Consider the following 22,856-nt stretch of genomic DNA (forward strand, 5'->3'; position numbering starts at 1 on the left):
CATACTTCTCATAGACGTGAAGTAGGAAGGGATCATTAATAATATTCAATAAATTAAAAAGTTTATCCAGGAACAATGAATGACTGAATATAACTATATAGTTAAAAAGACCTAATGATATTAGTAATGAGTAAGAGAAAGCTGGATAAATATTCATAGTTATAAGAAAACATGATTTCAGGGCAAGTTATTTGGATTGTATCTTGAATGCATGAAGTCATGATTTTAACTAAATCCTGTGCCAAGGGATTTTCCAGACACAGAAATAGTAGTTTATTCAGGCAGAGCAATACCACATGAGAGATTTATGTGGAAGCTTATTTGAAGCATTAAGAAGTTGGAAACAGTGGAGATTGAAGTTGCATGTGTTCTCTTTTCACCATATCTCCATTCATTTATTTAACAAACAATTTACTGACTTCCTAAAACTTCTAATGGGATAATGGTATTATTTCTCAATATGTCTATAGAGCTCATTCAAAAAATATATTTAAAAAGCTAGAAGAAATTTTTTAATTTTTCTGAAGGTTGGAGTAAATCCTCAAAGAACATGATTCTCATTATCAAAAGGATCAAAGTAAAGTTGGTCAGTTTTACAATACTTTCACTCTAAAAAAAGTAATTCTAATACTAGCTGAATTATTGGGAAATAAAGGAGGCATATTATTGTGAGGAAAAGCATGGGTTTTTAATTTACACATAAATAGATTTAACTTCTATCTTTTACTAGCTGGAATGCATTGGGAAAGTTAGCTTACTAGCTGCAGTTTAAATAACATTTTTCAGGATTAGGAAACCTGAGCACTGTTTACACAGTACAAACACTGTCTCATATAAATCAAAATATCCTACAAATTTTTGCAGCACTTTCACAATATGTGACATTTCATACATGAACAATCTGTAGTGGCTGCATTTTAAAATGCTTACACAAAATACCAGAATGACTTGGTAGACTGAAATAGTCCCAGGCATTACTTGTTAGAAAATTATACAACCACAGTCTTGCGTTGCCTAATCAGTAGGAAGAACGTTTCCCTCACCCTTTGTCTTGGGCTTGGCCATGTATTTTGTTCATATACTGGGATATTGTCAAACTTTAAAATAGAAATGTGAAGATAGCAGAAATGTGTAACACAAAATGTCTGTTCTTACTTTGTTGAGCCCTATTTTGTATCTATTCTCACAATGGGAAGGTTCTTCCCAAGTAGTCCCGCCTTCTTCTGGGCCCCCAGAATTAACAAATAAACCACTCGATGAAAGAGAACAGTATTGCCCAGCCAAGGGTAGCATTGATCAACCCAATCCAACTAGTCGACCAACAAGAATTGGAATAAAAAATATGACACTAAATGCTTCATAGATGAGTCTGAAAATGAAGGGACTTCTTAGTTTTCTGGCTTTTTCTTTTTGCATTTAAATTAGTATATAACATGCATGCAAATATCATGATATATTCAACATATCACTACTAAAGGTAGAATAATATTTCAAAGATTAAATCAAAACTTGCTATAAAATTAACAGCTTAATTCAACCTATTGAAAGTCCTGAAAACATGTTTTTAAAATATTAGTCTGTTTATTATAAATATATTAAAGATGAATTGTGTTCTGTAATCACAAAAATTTTATATTTCTGAGATTGTATTATTCAATTAAATGATTCAACAAAAATTTTAACATTTATATCTACTTCCTAAGAGAAACTAGCATAAGATTTATTCATTTCTAAAAATTCTAGAACTTACATATATGTACATATATGACCTAAACTATTTTCTAAAACTAGCAATAAATTATTATATATTATATATCCTGTAACTATGATTATGTTATATATTTATTATCTATTATATTCTATATTATAAAATATTCTATTATTTTCTATTATAACCTGTTATATATAACTTTATTACCACTTAAAACACGAATATTACCCTATAGTATGGTTGTACTCAAACTAGAACTTGGAATTGAATTTGATATGTTTTCAAAAAGAGGAGTTATGAAGAGTTGCTGCAGGCTGGGGATTTAGCTCAGTGGCACCATGCTTGCCTCACAAGCGCAAGGTCCTGAGTTCGATCCCAGTACAAAAAGAAAATGTTGCTTTCCCTAATTCTCTATTATGACAACTGCAGCTATTCCACTTAGTTTTTTTAACTTACCATTATATTTTTATCTCTTAACGACATAGCATCTTCACATGTGAACTTGAAACTGTAATAGTTTTGAAGGTAACTGGAAATTGAATTGTGCTAAAATATGGGAAATACTTAGGATAACACCTCATAGTAAAGAAACATTTAAAGGAATTAAGTGATGCTTTTGTAAATATTGAGAGAAAATAAGAGAGAAAAAGTGCCCCAGATTCAATATAAGCTCTCAGCAAAGTCTGAAGTGCAAGGGATTCGACAGGCCTTTAGTGGAATGTTCATTTGAGAATAAGCTTAATACATATGTTTATTCAAATTATGAAACCATTGACTTTCCTCAGAAGGTATTATGGGTAATGCAGGCAGGAGGAACTGGAAATTTAGAATGATATTAAAACCTAAATAGGAGATGCAGACAGAGAAAACCACGAAGCAATACATATAAAGAAGATGATTTACTTTTAAAACTTGTAAAATGTTATCATAAAATATTGAAATTTATTTTTCAAATGAGAAGAATGTAAAATAATGTTTCTTTGGCCTGCAATCCATTTCAATCCTTGACTACTTATGCCAGTTTCTGGGAGATCAGGGAAATTTGGAGGGAGATGTGACATTTTTAGTGGACTCAGGTGTTTTTATTTTAATTTTCAAGGTCAGTGTGTGGTTGCATTTTAATCAACAATGATTTTCACTGAAAATATATTCTCTACACAGGGTCTCTGCATTCAGCAATTAATTTACCATTTTGTGCCTAATATTTCCTCTGGTGTAAAGAGGTACATTTTAAATAGTTCCCCAACTACACATTTGTTGTTGTGTATTGTGTTTTCAACTTTCCTTGGGATCTAGGCTCTCTGCTTCAGAAAATCAGTCATGGTGATTCGGGATGCTTTGTATGTTCCTCATAATTTCAACTTGTCCTGTGCTCCAGGACACTGACTAGAGGAACATGCAAAGAAAGCCAACATTAAACTGATCATTCCAGGAGTTCAAGGCCAGCACACAGTCTTTTCCAAAGAGTGGAGATTCAGTGAAAATGCTTTTAATGTCACGCTTTGTGAAATAACAGAAGCTGCCTTAAATTATAAGCCATGGAGAATTGTTCATCTAAAACTTATTATTAACAAAGTTAAACCTTATTTTAAAATAATATAAATATTGAGCATCTCATTACACATTGCATAGTAAAGTATTTTCATTTAATTATCAAAAACTTGCAAAGTTAGTGGTGGTATGGACTGGAAATACTATTCTTCTAAAAAGCAGAAACTAGATCGCGATCTCCCTAATTTCTTTACTCAAAAGTTGTAAGTATTTGAAATGGTCCGTGGGAATATTTTCTTTCCTTCAGGGACATACAAATGGCAAGTCATATTTTGTTGTTGGTTGTAATCATGATGCATAATGTTCTAATGATCATTTAATTAAATCAAGACACATTATGTAGAAAAATCTCATCATTGTTGCAAAATCTTTTTCATTGACCTAACAGTCAATCTGCAATATACAGATTTATTTTCATAAATCAAACAAAACCACCAGGAAGTACACACTCACTAAAAATAGTTCTCCATATAAGATACGCAGTAATGCTCTTTAGTTTTGTTTTGAACAAAAGGACATGACCCTCCATTAACTGCATTTACTCTTTTCCCATGAGATTGTCTGACAGCAGGACTATCGGATGTTTTAGTTAATAACACTTGACCTTCAACTAATGAACAGAAATTATTCTTGTATCTATTGCAGTTTAAAATTGCAAAGTTCTCTTTTAGTTAAACCTCTTTTCATTTTGTAGTAGTTGAGTGGTCACTTTCAGTAGCTCACAGCTGTGCCAGCTGGGGAAGACAGAAAATGAGGTAATTGGCATGACTTCTTGCAATCTTATGTTTGAAATCCAGAATGCTGATTTTCAGAGGACACAATGGGAAAATTAAAGAACTGACTAATTTATAATGATTATAACAAAGACCAGAAAGAATGACAGGATATTTACAGAAACATTCAACTACTTAATTTGATCTCAATGCCAATGAAAATATTTCCAAGTACAGCTCTCCTAGGTATGTACTAATTAAATATGCTCATGTCAGTGAGCATTTATCATGAAATGATGTACTTTCATAATGATTTTAAAACAGGTGTAGTTTAAAAGCTCCCTTTTCTAATCTTAATCCCTTTCAATACAAAGCAAGGTAATGTTCAATATGTCTTTGAATAGTTGAGGTTATACTCATTTCGCAGAAATTGTGCACTTGGGAAATGAAGTATCTAGGAACCCAATTAATTTATTAATATGTAAGGGTACTGAAAGAAATAGCCATTACTTTCGACCATATATCTAATTGGCTTTTGGCTAGCAAATGTCATTCCTATTGATTGTATTCTTATATAGTATTTTTGCAAGTATGAGCAATTCAGCATATAGTTCTTAAAAAGGGGAAGGGAAATGAAGGGAAAGGAAGAGAAGTGGGAAGGGAGAGCTAGACAAGGGGAGAGGAAGAGAGAAGAAAATGATGTAAGGAGACATAAAAATAAGACTTGATGGAATGTAAGAGAGAAAAAGATGAATAGCATTTCAGCAAATGAAAACACAAGGAATGTGTTAGTAAATTAACAGACCACACAATATTCTAACAAATTTGCATTTTATTTAGCAAAATACTGTATAAAAAAAGATTTCAAAGATTTCTCTGTAAGAATTTATGAGCCTTGAGTTAAAATGCAGAACTTTTTTATAACACTAAAGTGAATCTAATTGTCATACCATTAAAATTTTTGGTTTCCTATCTGTACTTTCATTCACATATAACATGTTTTGGGGGTTTTCTTTTGTTTTATTCCATTTTCTTATTTTGCATCTTAGGGACCCAAATGTTTAGATGTGTTATATCTTCTAATTCTTAACTTGGGAAAATATAGTGGAAATCAAAATTAATCACATGACCAATATGAAGATTTATAAAATACAGAAAATTAGAATGTCCTAAAATCAGCATTACAGATGGAAAGCAAGATTATAAAATATAATATATTAATATTTTAAATGTATACTACCACTTGGAAAGTTGTGATTTGTATATTTTCCATGGTTAAGAGTAAATATATAACTAAATACTCATATTTGTTTTTAAATGAGTACTAGATCAAAGAACATAATCTTGCTAATAAGGAAACAGGCTTATTTAGTGATTATTCAGTTGCCATCAATTCAAGGGCAGTATTTCACTTATAACCTATTTCTAGCATGAGGATTGTGTTTGGACTCGGTGTAAGATCCTCCACCAGCGACCCACTAATCTCACCTTCCTTCAAATACACAAAGCTGGATCCAGGCAGAGCTATAGAACACTGTCCTTGGAGTACAGTCCCAGTAGTTCACTCCCAAATCAGCTCACACTTCACTAGTTTCTGGGTTTCATGTTCCTGCAAGGAGGACTTGTGTGAATGGACCCAGACATTGACTTCCACTACAGGGACATTGTTCCATTGGGCCAAATTCCTCTTGGTAAACTGAGGCAGAGACCCGATGATCTCTGGGTTGCTGAAAATTCTATTCCACCTTTGTTACCAGCAAGAGGGGTGAGGTATGACCATATTGTATCTATTTCTACCCAGGGAACATATGGTATCTTTCCTTCCTTTACAAGAAGTTACATAATATAGTAAGAAAAAATGAACTAGGAATAGATGCCTATTCTAAAAAAGAGACCATTATGTGAGATACTTACCACTGAATGTGCTTTTGTTTTTAACCTTTGGTCCATCCATAGAAAGTGGAGAAAATTTAATTCAAATGGATCTCCTCTCTTGTGAGACAGAAAACTATATCTAACATCAAAAATAATGGTTGAGGTATTTTATTGTTCATCTTTAATTCAAAGAGATGGTAAAAAACAAAGAAAAATGTCTTGGTTCTCTGCTATAAAACTATCATAATTCTATTGCAGAAAGTCCTGAAAACTAAGGGGAACCATGTAACTGATAAAGTTCCTCAACAATAAGTAATAGCTCCATTCCTGTCATGTCCATAAGACTGTCATAACTGAAACAAATCCAGTTATCTCATTAGTTGATTTTCTTAAATTCTCTATCTGAAATTTTTAAAGCTCCAATGGAACTATCATTTAATGGAATATACAGATGGGGCAAATGAAGAATATTATATAATGTTCCATATAGACATAAACTTTGTGAGGTTTTTTTTGCTATATGCAGAGTATTTAGTACAATGTTTGATATATATGGAATCACTAAATAAATATTTACTAAATGAAAGACTGAGAAGAACACAATATAACCTTAGGATATAAAATTCAATAAAAAATAATCCAAACACGCAAAGAAATTTTTCAAAATTTAAAGAATATTGCTAGCTTCCCCAGACTACTAGCATATGTCAGATAATTTGCAATACATATAAACATATGTGAGAATACCAATAGGTTGTTGACATTTTAATCATGTAAAGTATGTTACAAAATGAGAAGTGACAGATTATGTCACATTTTTAATATACATTCCGGATAAATCATAGTGCTGAACATCTTATACATGATTTTTCATTACTGCTTGTTGTATGAGATCGCACTGTAAAGAATATAATCTATTAAACACTAAATACAATTTACATAGAAACCATTTAAATGTGGAACATAAGATTATTATGATAGATGGAAGTATAATTTTGCTGTTTGTTTTATGTAGAAGTTAAATAATATTAATACTTAGCTGTGTTTGAGTGCCAACCTGACAAGAAATAAACTTACTCCATCATGCTATGTCAGCTTGGTGGAACTGGGAGTGTCTCATGTTTTTTTTTTTTTTTTTTTTGTTTTTTTTCCACGTGGTTACTAAGAGAATTAACCAGAAGTACAATTTGAACCCAAATTTTTAGGCAGAAATGAAAGAGGAACAGTTATTTTCAAAGGCCACTGTGAGAGATCTTTGACGGACAGACCCGAGGTATAAAAACAGACCCGGCTCCTCCTCGTTCTGCTGTACGCCTCATGGAGCAGTCATCGCTGATGCCTGATACTCACCGCTCTGTTCTGGCTGCACATTCACGGAAGCAGTTACGGAAGGAGGCCACAGCGTTGAGCGATGTGGCAGCAGCCAGTAGTGATCCTGCCGCCACTGTGGCCGCTCCTGCTTGGTTTCCAGATTTCCCTGCCAGCTATGAGACTCCCGCTCATCAGAGCTGTGGGTGCAGTTAAGTGGCTAATTCTCTGATTCTCAGACCTCGTCTTCCACATTGTCATTTCTCTACCTCTTGTTTGTGTAAATCATTCAAAAATTGAAAATTGCGTTCTCATAAAAATTAGCATGCCCTCTGCTTCCATGACTGAAAACTAATAGTGATTCAGTGATTAATTTTTAGTAATGAAATGAGTAACAACATCCCTTCAAGATGGGTAAGACAATATTTACCTAATGGCAATCCATGTTTCTTAAAAGATAAAGTGTACTCTTTTGTACCAGTCTGCTACTTAAGCTAAAATTTTTGTTGGTGGTAATGGTGGCATAATCGTGTTTAATAAAAGATGGTTTCTTTACCCCTTTGAAGTTCTTGTTTAATACAAATTCTTTGTGTGACAATAGTTAAAACAAATCAGGGGCTAAATATCACATTATGATAAATGAATGCAAAATATTTACAATTCATATATATGGCTACAATTCCCCTTAAAAAAACCTTTAGAAAAATTTTATTTAAAAAACAGACCTTTTCACTTCAGTGTATGGTACATTACATGTTTTTAGTTTGTTCAATGCTTTGCAGCTCAAAGATGTCTCTGCTTTCAGTTGAACATGAACCTGAAGTATCCTAACTTTGGACAAGCAGGCAGCAGACTCAACAAAATTCAAAATAGTAACAAGGCAGACTGAATGCAGGGCACATCTGTAAACATACATTTTAAAATTACAACATCAGGAAAAGTGATATAGTTTACAGGTGAAATAAAGCTATCAGGAACTGGCCCACAAGAAGTTTCTAACCCTGGATGGATTCAATAAGATATATAGAAATAGATTACACCAATATAGATATGAGTTTGGTTGACATCAAGCGGAATTGCCAATCAATGCTTAGACTTTTTCTGCAAGATAATAAAAAATAAAAATACACAAATGGTTTGATAAATTCAACCAAAAATATTAGATGAAAACAGAGCAGCAAGCAATCAGTTTAACCTGCCATCACTGTGATGGAGTATTCAGAAACAGTAAGTTAAAATTCTGATTTTACTTCATTGAGTGCAAATAGCATACTAGGTACTGTCAATATTGCATCTCAAAATAATAAAACATGACCACATTTTTCTTATGTATTTACATAATACATACTTTTTGTGTTTTATAAAAATTTTAACAGGCATGTGTGTTCATGCTAATCAATGTTACGTTTGCTTAAATCAAACAAAAGTAGCATAAGAAATTCAGAATAATATATATAATTTGTTTGCAAATACACAGCAAGTGATTGCTATGTGCTGTTCTGTCAGGCGTGTGTGTGTGTGTGTGTGTGTGTGTGTGTGTGTGTGTGTGTGTGTCTGGAGATATATAAGCACCGAAAATGCAAAGATCCTTTTGCTTCAAGTTTACATTCCAGAAAGCAGAAGTGGAAATTAATAATATAATATGAAGAAAGAAATACATAGAAGAGAACAAGGACACTGTGTTACCTAAAAGTTTTGATGCACTTGTAATATCAGACTACCACAGATACACATCATAGAAAATGGGGAATTTGAACAAAGACTTGAAGGCAGCTAGATGAGTTGGTATCAGGTAACCAGCATTTCAGTTAGAGGGGATGACCAGAACACAGGAGTAAGACTTACAAATTCCAGAAAAATGAAGACGAGGAACAAGGAACTATGGAAGAATAAGGAGAATAGAGGAGGAAGTATAGATCAAAAATACATAAAATAAAGAGGTACAGCTCATAAACCCTGGACTTCCCTTCTGCATCAGATGGGCACCAGCTGTCTTTGAACAAAAGGCGACATGTTATGATGTATTTTAAAAAGAGGACATTTTCCCTTGAGGTTAGCCTTTGGAGGCCTAGAAGCGGTAACTCAGGTAAATAATTATTACTCCCAGAATAACAGTGACAGCCATGGAACTGAGGCGATTTGGAGTTCTTTGCATATGCATTGGATGTAAAGCCAACAGAATTTCCTAGCAGATTAGATATAATCTGTTAAAGAAGTAGAGAACATAAAAGAGTTTAATTGAGAGATTTTAGTTGAGTAAATGGAGACATGAGTAAAATAAAACATGTCTACAGACATGTTTCAGTCTGAGCTTATTGACCGTGAAGACCAAAATTTCATATTTATATGTGAATTTGATAAGCCATTAAGAATCCAAGTGAATATACAAAAAAGTAGTTAAGTACAAGAGATTAGATTTGGGGCATTTTCAGCTTGGAAATATATATGTTAGAGTTTTCAGCATATGGTGTTTAAAACAATGAACTTGGATAACCTCACTTTGGGAGTAGGTGTAGATAGGAGAGCACTAAAGATACTCCAACACTAAGGGAGAAATGGAAGAACCCAGAAAATGATACCCTAAAGGGATTGTTGATAATGGAAAACGTAAAGCCAAAGATGTGAGCATCAGAGATTCCAAGTTTAAAAAATGTTATTGAGGAGGACAAGTAACTAACTGGGTCAAATAGTCATTAAATAAATTGAAGACAGAGAATAATCTACCATACATTCATTCATTTATGAGTTGATGGGAGGTTTCTTGAAAAAATATCAAGAAACTGCTGGTAGTGTCTCTGGGAAGTGAGATAGCAGGTGAGTAGCAAGACAGAAGATTTCAATTTAGCACATTCATCCACAACTGAATTTCTTTGTCACAAGCATGCATTGAATATTTTAAAAATATGAAATTATACTTTAAAATAACAACAGGTATTTGATAAAAAATACATCAGATTAAAACTGATGAAAATCCCAAACAGATTATATGGGGGAGGGCAATCCTCAAAACAGCATCTATGAAAATGAAAGTGTACTGGAATCCCAAATCAAAAGATATTAGTCATTTCTTGGATTTAACTTTAACTCCAGATGGCTTTTTAAAAAATGTAAACATGTTACTTGAAATGGATAATGTTAAGTAATCTCCAAAGTATTTTAAGTGGCAGATGGCTAAAATTATTACATATGTTCCTCTACTTAGAATGGGGTTACATACTCATAAACCATTCTAAATTGGTAACCTTGTAAGTCAAAAATGCATTTGAAACATATAATTTACTGAAGATCAAAATTCAGAACAGTAAACTAGAGTGACAACTGTTTACCCTCATGGTTGTATACCTGAGCAGGACTTATGCCTCACTGGTAATAGCCAACATCTCAAAAGAGTTTTTCTCAGCACATCCTTAGTTGGAGAAAAGATCAGAATTCATTGTACAATTTCTATTGAACGGATATAGCTTTTTCACCACCTAAAAGTCACAAATTGATAAATCCAACCATTCAAGACCATCGACATATACACATACACAGCTGAAAACAAAACTGTACACAACATAAGAGAAATTAAATTCTGCTACCTGGCCATTGTTGGAGAGAGGTTGTAGGACTGAGAGGAGGATTGCACACTCCCAGCGCAGGCTGCTCATGAAAGACAAGGCCCATGAGAATTCTTCACATAAAAACATTGAATGTCATTGATCATTAAAGAGACTGAGAATAGGGAGGTGCTAGAGTGTAAGCCAAGTAATTGATGAAGCAGTGGTATTAATGACAGATCCACTTACTTTACAGATCAAAGTATGTGGTAAGTCAGGAATGGGGCAGGATATGTCTAGAGTCATAAATGAGGAGGTATGTATCAGCCCCTAAAGACAGAATTCCATAACACAATTGGAAATGTTAAAATGAATGTTTTTAGCAAGGATTAGAGACTAAATTGAAGATATTCCCAGAAATAAAGTTGAGGAATGGATACTATGAGAGGTTTTGATATTTTAATAATTAGTCACCAAAACCAAACTCCTTTCTCTCATGGTAAAATCTATTTTATACCATGAATAAAAAGTCAACTGCCATCACACTCTATAGTTGTGTGTGTGTGTTTGTGGTGTGTGTATGGGTGGGTATGTGGTACTGGGATTTGAACCCAGGGCCTCTGCACTGAACTACATCCCCAGCCCTTATTCATTCATTCATTCATTCATTATTTTGAGACAGGCTCTTGCTAAGTCACTAAGTTGGCCAAGCTAGAACATGTTATCCTCCTTCCTCAGCCCCCGAGACTGTGAGGATTGCCTTTCATGCATTTATAGCTGTTTTTATATTTCTTAATTTCTGTTATGGAAAGACAGGTACATTTTTAGAAGGAAGGGATTTGTTTTTTAAACAGAATTTTGTCTCTACCTTTCAAACACAAAATTATCTTTTTATTTTCATGGAGTTTGAAATTTTTCTTGGCATTAAAGAATGGAAGAGAAAATCCTTTTACAAAAATTGGTTAAGTAACCATTAATGAAAATATATTGGCTCTGGGTTAAAGTTATTAATCATAGCCTTGTGACTTGCAAGGAAAATATAATCATTTTTCAGGGTAGTTCTCTGTGAATCCACAATAATGGAAATTTTTTTCCCAAATCTATTTGTAAAAACACTCATAACTTACCAGTTCTCTGTGGTGACATGAACTAATGGACCATCTTTAAATAAATTCACTAGCAGAACCAGGATGTGGCACAATGTTCTCCTCTCTGTGGTGCTGGGAAATGAGCATCAAACACAGGAGGACTCACTATTCTTCCCCTCCCCCGGGTTGTCATTTCTACACTGTAAATCATAGAGTAAGAATAAATGAAGTTGTTTTCCTCCCATCATTCCTATTTCGTGGCTTTCTCTATAGTGTGCAAGTAATTCATTTTAGGAAGGATAAATGACAAAAGTGTTTACTGCCGTCTATGAGAAACATTTAGCTAGCTTTAGAGATCTTGTTGAGAAAGCTGCTGTTTGCATTTGTGTGTGTGTGTGTGTGTGTGTGTGGATATGCACATACACACAGGTGTGATGAGTGGGAAATGTGAAGGCATTAGAAAAATGCTTTGGAAAGCATTTGGAATATGTTTCCCAGTTTATTGTAATTTTCAAGACAGCTTATTACAGATCCATGCCTCAAAAGAGACTGCACAGAGTTAAAGAAAGCAGACACACGAAGGAGTCCGTCACCATGTTGGCCCTGGGAAGACTGTTTGGCTGCCCAACATATGGCTAACTGATTCAGTATTAAAACATCATGATTGGATTCAATGTCTATCAACACTGCCTCCTAATGTAGGTTTGTATGTCTAGGTCCATCTTTGTGTATAATGCATGAGGAAACAAGAGTAACTGATAAAAGGGGAATACAATTTTAATGATATATAATTGTATGGAAATGGCCCATGCAGTCTTTTCTTTCATCAAGAGAAGCAAAGAAACAACAAACAAAACAGAAAAAGGGAGTCATACAGGGAAGGGAGATGCTTTTCTGTTCAAGAGCATGCCTAGATGAACTCTGAATAAGCTGCTGTTATTTTCACAAGAAAATTGACTCTTAGCTGAAATTCCATGCTCTTGGCAAAAATAATAATTCATCCACATTTATCAGGCATAAAACTTCATGGGCTTGCACACTAAGGTTTCCTTTGAAAACCTGGAAATCTACAGGAACAAAGAAATGAGGCTGACTCATTATTTGGATGTGATTTCATGACCCATATGAATGCTAGGGATAATAGGCAACATCACTCACTGCAAATCAAACAGTTCCACGATCCACCATTAACTTAAGTGAGCCTTCGCTTTACTGAAGCAGCTCTCTAAATGAATAGGTCAAGGCCTCTTTAAAAGTTCAGAGATTTGTTAATGTTCCAAGGACTTACAGACTATTACAGGAGACTGCTTGGGCATGTACAAAATTGTAGGCACTTTGGAAGGCTCACATGATGATAAATACATATCAATATACATATATATATATATATATATATATATACACACACACATATATACACACCCATATCCTTTGAAATTTAGCTTAAATAGGGAATGCTGCATTTGTGACATTGTCCTGAATAAATGTGAATAGGAGTCAAGTTGAATAGAGAGGACTCTGTGGAGAGATATTCCACAAGCTTCACAGGAGGAAGTAGTTTCCACTCTTTCATATTGCAATTAACTCCATTAGAGAGGATGGAATTTCGAATACTGTTCACATTAAGTCAGTGAAGTTAGAAGCAGCAGCACTTCAATAAGAATTAGCTCTGCCCTTCTGAAGAGAGCTACTGAATTAAATCTTGGAAGACTAAGATTAAGCCATTTAATTGCTACTTTAGGAGACCCGGACTTTGCATAAACTCATGTTCAGGTGTTAATACTGATTCTCTTCTTTTCTCCTCAGATAACAAAACTGAATCTGAGTCAATTAAGGCAAACCTTTAAAGGCCTTCTTACCCTTTTTTAGTGTATTCTGGGAATTTTATTTTAATTGTAGTCACCATAGGGAATTGGGGACATCACACAGTGAGATAGTTATTGAATCTCCAGTTGAAATGATAACTAATACCTATCCAAATTATTCTGCATTAAATTAAAAAAACCTCTTTATAGCCTAACACTCAAATGTGTTTTCTCATTTCCTACTCATTTTAACAGAAGATTGTTGAGGTACTACATACTAATGTTAGATACATGACATCACTAGTTAATGATTAGTACATTAGGCCAAATTACATATATCTACATCTTACAATAAAAAGTCCTTAATGTCACACTCTTCTCCCCAAAGGCATCCACTATTAACATGTGCTATAAATTATTCAAACTCCTATTATGTGCATGTGTATGCTCAAGTAAATTTGTGTTCACAAATTTCTTCATTCGCTAAACACATATTGAGGGTTTGTATGTGTGACCCTCTCTCATAGTGTTTGTATTTTATTTTGGAAGACAGTACACAGATGTACTTCACCTTATAAGTGGGTTACATCACAATAAACCATCATAAGTTGAAAATATTTTGACTTAATTCTAAACACCTAAATTATGGGACACCAGAGTTTAACCACACAGTAAACTATAGAACGTGAGTGTCCAACTTTTTCCTTGTGTAGGTTACACTGAGTGAAGAGGAATTATCTTGGGCCCCTTGTAAGATACATAATGTGTATGTGTGTATATATATATATATATATATATATATATATATATATATACACACACACACACACACACAAATATATATATATATATATATATATATATATATATATATCACAAAGCATCATGTATTTAATATAATAAGAGAATAGGGCAAGTGTCCCACAGGACACAAGTTATCCCATTTTACAGCTTGTGAAGCTATAAAGCTCTAGCAGTGGAGGCTTGCTATACTTGTCAAGTATGACTAGAGAATATCAAAATATGACTAACCTGGGAAAAAATTAATAATTTGAAGAACAGTTTCTTCTGAACATGTATCACTTTTTCAATATCATAAAATAAAAAAAAACTTAATTGAAATCATCTTAAGTTGTGGAACACCTATAATGAAATATCATGTTATGGTACATTATTATGTAAGTCCTATTTAAAGAAAAGTAAATAAAGAGAAAGGTAAAGATTCTCCTGGAAAAGGAAGTATTGTTACAGACAAAGGATAGAGAATGTCACCACAAAGCAATGACAATTAAACAAAAATTTATATGAATGAGAGGGAGGCTAGATTACTGTGAAATTTGTGTGGCAGGGATGAGCTTAATCTACTGAATAAAAAGAAAAGAAAAACAAAATAGTTCAGGCCAATTTCTGTCTATAATTTATGGAATGTTCTTAGAGAGTGATAATAAGTGGATTGACAGATGCCTGTCATGGGCAAGGCCATGAGAAGTGTAAAAGTTTTCGCTACTCCACCATTGTAGATTTGAGAGCATACTGATTGCACAAAAGTGACGGAGGTAGAAATGACAAAAAATGTGAGTAAAGGTATATTTAGACCTGCAAGTTATGAACTCAGCAGGATTAATATTACACTGGATGTGGGGAAGGCATAGTCTGGGAGACAAGACCTCAGAGGCGACCCAATGGTCTGGAGACATTAGATAGATAATTATATCAAGCATTGAGATGAAGAATATTAAAAAGTGAGTATGTTTAACTTGCAGTGATGAGGAAAAACCAAGAGTTTAGTTTGAACAAGTTGTGTTTTAAATGTCTATCAGATGTACAAGGGGAAATATCAAATAGGCATTCTGAGATTGAAGTTGATGCTCAATACAAGGACCAGAGATGAAGACCATTTGGGGAACATTAGTATAGCATTTAAACCTGTGCCCCTAGGGAAGGTTACCTCCTCAGGGAGACAGTCTGACTCTGTCTATGACAGACTCCCAGTGTACCAACAGTTGTCACGTACATGTCTGAAAACAAAGAGGATTCAGCAAAGGAGAATGAGAAAAAACATACTATGAAGGAAGAATGAAATTAGAAAGTGACAAAAAGCACATGAAAGTGTTTCAGTAAAATAAAAAAAAAAAAGTTGAAATATCTGGATTTAGAAATTTCATGTATGCTTAATCTTTTCCCCAAAATTCTGCACCTTAGAATCCACTTGAAACTCTATGAGTTTGGGCTTTGGAAATAATGTAATGAATTTTGAGCATCCCAGATCTTAAGTTTTGTTTTTTGAAGAGTAACACCTACTTATCAATATGCGGCAAGGAAGTATGTATAAACTTATGGGCTGGAGCAGATCACATAACACTTATTTTCATTTTTACCCTTATTTCTGTCATCGCCAGTGTTAGCATTAAAGATGAACCATAAGCATTTAAGGATTGTCATTTTTAAAAAGTGTGAAATGTTTAAAGTAGTGGAGAATTAAGTATCTTAGTAATGCAGGTAAAATTTGTATCATTCAGTGTATATACAGCAGTTCCTAGATGTGCAACATTACTTGAAAGAACTTCAGTTATTGTCACAAATCTATAATTCTTGTACTGGGCTTTCCTATATTAAAATTTGATAATGGTTATCTTTTTCTAATAGGCAGTTAAATATAAATATCAGATATTGATTAAGAAAACTAGATCTAAGACACTCTCATTTTAGATAATGTTATGGCTTATATCTAGATGTCCCCCAAAAGCCTCATGTGCTCAGAGGTGGGGCTTTGGGGAGTGATTGGAACATGGGTGTGTGGTATGATCATGGGCGTATGATGCTGGATTACTCCACAGATGAGTTTATGGTTGGGTACTATGTTGAGATGTCAACCCTGGTGAGAGGAGGTGGGTTACTGCGGGAATACCCTGGAGATACAGAGAGATATAGATACAGATACAGGTACAGGTACAGATAGAGGTACAGATATCCCACCTGCCTGGAGCACTTGCTGCTGCGTCTCTGCCATACCATAGACTCTTTCTCCTCGATGATGCCCTTCTGCCATCCTGCCCTGCCTTAGATCCAGCCAACTATGGACTGAAACCTCTACAAACTGTGAGTTAAAGTAAATCTTTCCTCCTTTAACTTGGGGGTGTTATGGATTTTCTCCCAACCACAAGAAAATAACTAAGATAATAATTCTGAGTTTCTCATTTTTACTTAAGTAAAAATATAACTTATGGTCTTGCCAAAAGCTTATTCTGCATTTTTCACTCAGGATCCTATTGCTAGTTATTGGAGAAGTGTGGAATTTCACTAAAACCTTACTTTGAAATCTGCTTGCTGTAATATACCTTGGAGCTTGGAGCAATGGCAACCCTTTGTGGAAATATTGACTCACAAAGATGTAGGGGGACATTTCATTTGGAATAGAGAGTCATACTTTAAGGATGGGGATGCATTCAGAGAAAGAAAGCATTAGGCAAGTTTGTTCTTGTGTGCTCGTCACAGAGTATAATTACAAAATCATAGATGCTACAGGAGAATCACTGGACATGCCCTTGTCCTCAATTGGGAGACATGGCAATTATGAGATGTATGAAGCCACTCAGCATAACACAGCATGATATTTTACATTATACCATTATAAAGAAGTAAATTAATATGATTCAAAATAAAAATAGGACATATATAGCACCATGCCACCATTGTACATGCAGTCTATCATTGACCAAAATATCATTTTGTAATACAGGACTGTATTATTTGCTTATATTTCTGTCATTCCTATAGTTTCCTCTCAGAAGTAATTTTAAATTCATCATACCCTTTAGTACTAATGACAATAGCTTTTTTTCCATTGGAAGAATAGTCTCTTAATGTTAATTTTCTCTAGTTTCCAATTAGAAAGCATTTGGACTTTTAAAAATTACATCCAAGAGTATTCTGTGGATAATTTAATTATCATATTTTTGCTGATTGTGTTCTAACAGTTTTTCATTATGTTTAAGATATTAATATAATTAGATAAAATAATTCAATATTTGGTTTTTAAATGCTATGTAGTTGGCATTATCAAAGTTAATTACATATTCTAAATGTATCACCTACCTAAGTGCTAGACATTGTAAATTTTTCCTTTGCTAAGTCCTTGGTTCATCCCCATTTCCCTTTCTGTTTATGACCGCCTTCTGGTTAAAGATTCCATTGAACCTTTCATGTATGCAGGTTTCCATAAAAAAAACCTACTATAAACTTTCCTTGAGCCTATATTCACTGTCTAGCTATCTCAAAGTATCTTCATTTTGCTGCTTCCAAACCTTTTGAATTAACATAGTAAAATGTCATCTCAATCTAAACTTTATTGGTTCTTCCAACTACCAGAAGCCTCCATGTCTGTGTATTGAAAGAATTCTCACCTAAAGAATCTGATTATTTAGATAAGCAGCCTGCGGATGGCTTCCATCCCTAAACACCAAGTAAAATCTAGTGCTTAACAAATCCTGATGACTACATTTCATCTAATCCAGTGGGCCAGCTCTGGGTGTAGTTATCCTCTACAAATATAGCCTTCTACACATATGGTAGTCGAAAAGAAGAAAGACATAACCATTAATGACTGTTTTCTGTGGAGTAATATACTAAGTAATGGTAAATCTCTAAGAACAATAACTCACCCCCAAATACCCACAGACTGTTTCTCAAAATACTATTTTAAATAACTGACTGGCTTCCAAATTTTAATCTTTTCACATAATCATAAAGGAAATAAATGAGGACACTCATCTTTATACACAGGGGATTTTTTTGTATACTATAATAATTTTCCCAAATATTAAAATTATGGAACCTATTTTATATGGTACCTTGAGGTACAATTACATGTACTTGAAACTAATGTTCGACTTTACAGAAAAATCTGTATTCATAATCCATGCCTCATGTTTGACTATGTATTTGGTCTTTGAACTCAGTATGCATCATTTGGCGTTTGAGTACCTTAGTTAGGAGTTAATATGTAAGATATGTATTTTTCTAATGAGGATCTCACTCCTCTTCACATCTATATGCATGAGATGTACATATATTTAGAAGAAAGTTACTTCATTCAAGTAACATGTCTCTATAGTCAAGTAACACAAATCCCTTTATAGATCAGTAATTTAGATATTCTCAAAGGGTTATGAAAGAAAAGTAACATAAAAAAATAAATGAAGCATATTAAAGATTTAATTTATCCCTAAATACTATGATTTATAATATAATAGAGTGAAACAAACTTGTATGTAGCTAAATTTATAAAACAATAAGGATATGTTCTGATTTCTTTAGTTCGACAGATGCTTTTTAAAAGAAGTGAAAATACTGTTGAATACATGAATAATTTAGCCCATAGACCATTTATCCAGGATCTCACAAAAATAAAATACTATTATGTGGAATTAATCTATTATTCAATTTTTAATAGTCATAAATTTTAGTCTTTCCTAAATATATGATTTTCTCATAATAATGAGCCATTTTACTAAGTGAGACTTAAAAATAAATTTCAGTAACCATAACTGACATTCTACACAGGCAGCATTACACACATACACATTTTCCTTTTAAAGTTTAGTGATGATATATCACCCTTTTATCATAGTAATTTAGAAAAAATTGTCTTAAAGCCAACATTTACAATGCTTTTAAAAGCTATGAGTGAAAATTGTACAGTTATCATGTCTTATGAGTAATTTTTTTCCATATAAAAATAATACATTTTCATTCCCTATATAATAATTACACTTACTTTGTTTTTCTTGATATTCATCGAACCTATCCCCGAAAGGAATTTTTTTTTTTTGGTACCAGGGATCGAACTTGGGTCCTTGTGGTTGGGAGGTAGGCAGCAGAACCACTGAGCTAAATCCCCGCCCCAGGAAAAATTTTTAAACAAGAAAGATGAGCTACTTTCCATTTAGAGTTTAATATAAATATAATCATGAATTCACACTGTATTTTAAGTTAATTGTTACCTATTGATGTAATATGGTAACATGTTAATGTAGCACATAATTGCTTTTTTTTTTTTGGTACCAGGGATCAAACTCGGGACCTTGTGCTTGCGAGCCAGGCAGCAGAACCACTGAGCTAAATCCCTCGGCCAATAATTACTTTTTATAAAGCAATAATCTGTTAGAAGACAAGAACAATAATATCTTAAATGAGACATCTGAATCATATTTTTCCTTTGGAAGTTTGAAGACATTTACATAGGGACTATTAGTGGGTCATTTTATTACTCAAATCTTTAGACAATATTTTTACATGAAAGCATAGCTCACTTCTGGAAAGAAACATTACTCTGTGCATCTTCCTATCACAACTATTAGACAGATTTAATGACAGGACATGTAAATGATACTGCAGTGAAAACACAGTAATATCCCACATTTCGCATAAGAACAGTTTAAGCAGAATATTTGCAGTTCTGTTTCATCAGCAGGAGTGGTTGGGTATGAATCATGAGGCATTTTAATAGACAAAGGTGACTTATATTCTTATCAACCTCAAAATGATAAAGGATTGACTGGTTTCAAGCCACATCACAAACTATTACATGAAGTGTGATCTGCCAAAACACCAGATGGAAAAGCATACTCAATGCAAGATCGGTTTTGTGATCCATCTCTAAATGATGCAGTCATATTGAGGAGTGCGTCACGTGAAGCATTAACAGGGATTTCCCCCATAAACTCGGCATGATGATTTTTGCTGCAATAAGAACTCAAGACATATAATCCTACATGTGGAACAAATGACAGCCTCTTCTGACAGTACTTCAGCTTTTTCTTTGCATGAGAATTCTCTAAAATGATCAAATCACTAAACAGATCAACAAAGAATAAAGTCTGGTAGGAAAAAAAAAAAAAATCTTGGCTTGAAAACTTCCCCCTACTGCTTGAAAGTGGCACCTAGCAGTAGAAGTCAAGAATAAAGCAACTGCAGGATGGTGAAACAACAGAAAATAAAAAGGGGATTTTTTTTTTTTTTAATGAAGAAGAGGCTTAATGGCAGGTTAATCAGGGAAGTCGGTCTTTAAAGTAAGGATTATTAATTAAGGGAAAATATGTTATACTCTGGAATTGGACTTTCAAATTAATCTTATAGCAGCTAGAGAAAGAGTCCCTGAACCTTCTGCTGAGTAGGCATATATGCTTCTCAGTCAAATGAAAGCTTCTATTTTGCATATGGCTGTGCACTTGAGCACTCAGACAATTCGTCAATCAACTGCTCCAGATTTGGGAAGAGTAACCATCTGTTTTTCAATTCTGAAGTGACATTCTACTGGAATCAAGGAAATATTTATAACATAAACCTATTCAGTTGCATTCCTTTCTAAAAATATTGAAAATTAAAATATTTTAAATTGCTTAGAATAATTTAATAAATTAATGGTGGTATTAAAAAATGAGGACGAGTATTTCTGGATAACTATGGGTCTGCTGCTATTTTGTAAATTTTACAACTGACCAAGTATGCAGTAAAGATTAAACAACAGCAAACACAAACCTGCTCAACATGGTTGGATTTTTCCTGTTTGGCTGTGTATAATGAAATTTAAAACTATAGACATATATTCAGAATGCAATCCACTTACATTTTTGCCCCTCAGCATGCAAGGTAATTTTCTTGCTGAGCAGTTTGTGAATGAGCATCAAAATACCTGATGAGAAACTGAAAATCACGAAATGGTTACAGAAACAGCCAAAAGTATGTCAGCTGCCTCTCCAGAGAGAACAGAGCAGTGTACCTATCTGTAAGAGGCACCAGGCGCCTTGAAGTACATAGCTTCTGAAGGCACTGTGACCCCACCATATAAAAAAAGGTATTGAAAATAAGAAAATAGGTTTAAATTACTGAAGGTCTCTGAAAAAATGATTTATCACGTCCTTCATCGCATATACTTTCTCCTCCTTAACATTACCATCAAATGAGTAATAACCTTAAGATAATTTTGAAATGCATATTATATAACTCAGCAGATCTGGTAATCTAAGGCTGTTTTACTTGTCCCAAATTACTTTTGCGGCAGGAAACTCAAACGGTTGTGCACGGAGAAGCAGGACATCAAAGCACGTAAATTGCCCGAGAGTTGTATTTTTAAATGAAGAATGAAGTTTAACACTATCGCTGTCAGTGGGGAAGCAGGTGAGGGGGTCGGTATTTAAGGAAGCTGTTTGAGAACAAAGCGTTATTTTGTTGTTAAAATCGCGTGTCCCTCCAAGAGGCTCTGAAATAACCAGGTGAGCGCCCAGCCCGTCTCGTGGCTCCTTGCGTGCATTTGGAAATCAGCCCCGCCGAGGAGGCGGGGGAGCGGTGACAGCCTCGCTGCCCGCGCTTCCTCCGTCCCCTCGGCTCCGGGACCGCAGACGAGTTTGGGACTTGCCGAAGTTTCCCAAAGCCGAGCCGCGCACCGGACCCCGTGCGCGCGCCGGATCTATCGCGCTCTGCCTGGCGGGCTCCGGGCTTCGCCGGGCCCCACTTTATTGATCGTGCACGAACGCTTGCGCGCGTCCCCCGGAGCGAGCCTCGCACGCTGCAACCGCGACCTGGCCGAGGCTTACCTGACGGCGCGGGGCTGCAGAGCAGCGGCGACCCCGGCTACAGGAAGCGACGAACCGGCTGCTGGAGAGCAGCGACCCTGCCTCCTCTCCTCGTTCCTCCTCGCCTCGGGAACAGCTTGCAACGCCCCGCCCCGCCCGGTGCCCGGGCTTGTTCACAGAAGGTCCTCGCGGCCGGGCAGCCGGCAGACACCACTTTCTTCCGTGAAGAGGCTGCCCTCTTCTGAGAAACGCCCGGACCTCGCTGCGGCTCTCTCCACGTTCACCCTTCGGATCAGGCTGCTCCGGAGCTGCCGGCTGGGCTGCAGCCGCGAGCCGCGAGCCAATGGGCGCGCAGGACGCCTCGGCTGTCATCTCCCCGCCCTCAAAACAAAACACAGCGTGCCGTCCACACGCGTCGAGTTGTGAAAAGTAATTGAGTCCTACATTTGCAGTGTATCTTGTTTCTTGTTTCTCCACCAGCGTTCATTGCAGAATGCTTTGAAGGAACTGGAGGACTCCAAGCCTCTCAGAAGACTCATTAAAGAGGCTCAGCCAAGGGTGAAGCTGAGGTGCCTGTGCCCAGAGGTAGCACCTGGGTCATCACCTGAAGCTTTGCTTTGCAAATGTTTTAGGTCTCTTGATGATCAGACAACTGGCAGGCCCCGGATGCCAAAGGCTTGGAGTCTGATCTTC

At 35.1% G+C, this 22,856-nt stretch overlaps 1 protein-coding gene across 1 annotated transcript in view; it reads right to left on the bottom strand.

Moving 5' to 3' along the window:
* The window catches only part of Cdh12 (cadherin 12), a 1,034,931-nt gene extending 1,012,474 nt beyond the window's left edge, over positions 1–22,457 (bottom strand). Inside the window, exon 1 of the mRNA XM_087189265.1 lies at positions 22,185–22,457. The gene's annotated coding sequence lies outside the window, so the exon portion shown is untranslated. The remainder of the gene's footprint in view (positions 1–22,184) is intronic.
* Positions 22,458–22,856: the final 399 nt, after the last annotated feature.

This window comes from Heterocephalus glaber, unplaced genomic scaffold (assembly GCF_053883595.1).
Source record: "Heterocephalus glaber isolate CG9 unplaced genomic scaffold, H.glaber_assembly_v1.0 deba00001538, whole genome shotgun sequence".
In the NCBI taxonomy this organism is placed as follows: domain Eukaryota; kingdom Metazoa; phylum Chordata; class Mammalia; order Rodentia; family Bathyergidae; genus Heterocephalus; species Heterocephalus glaber.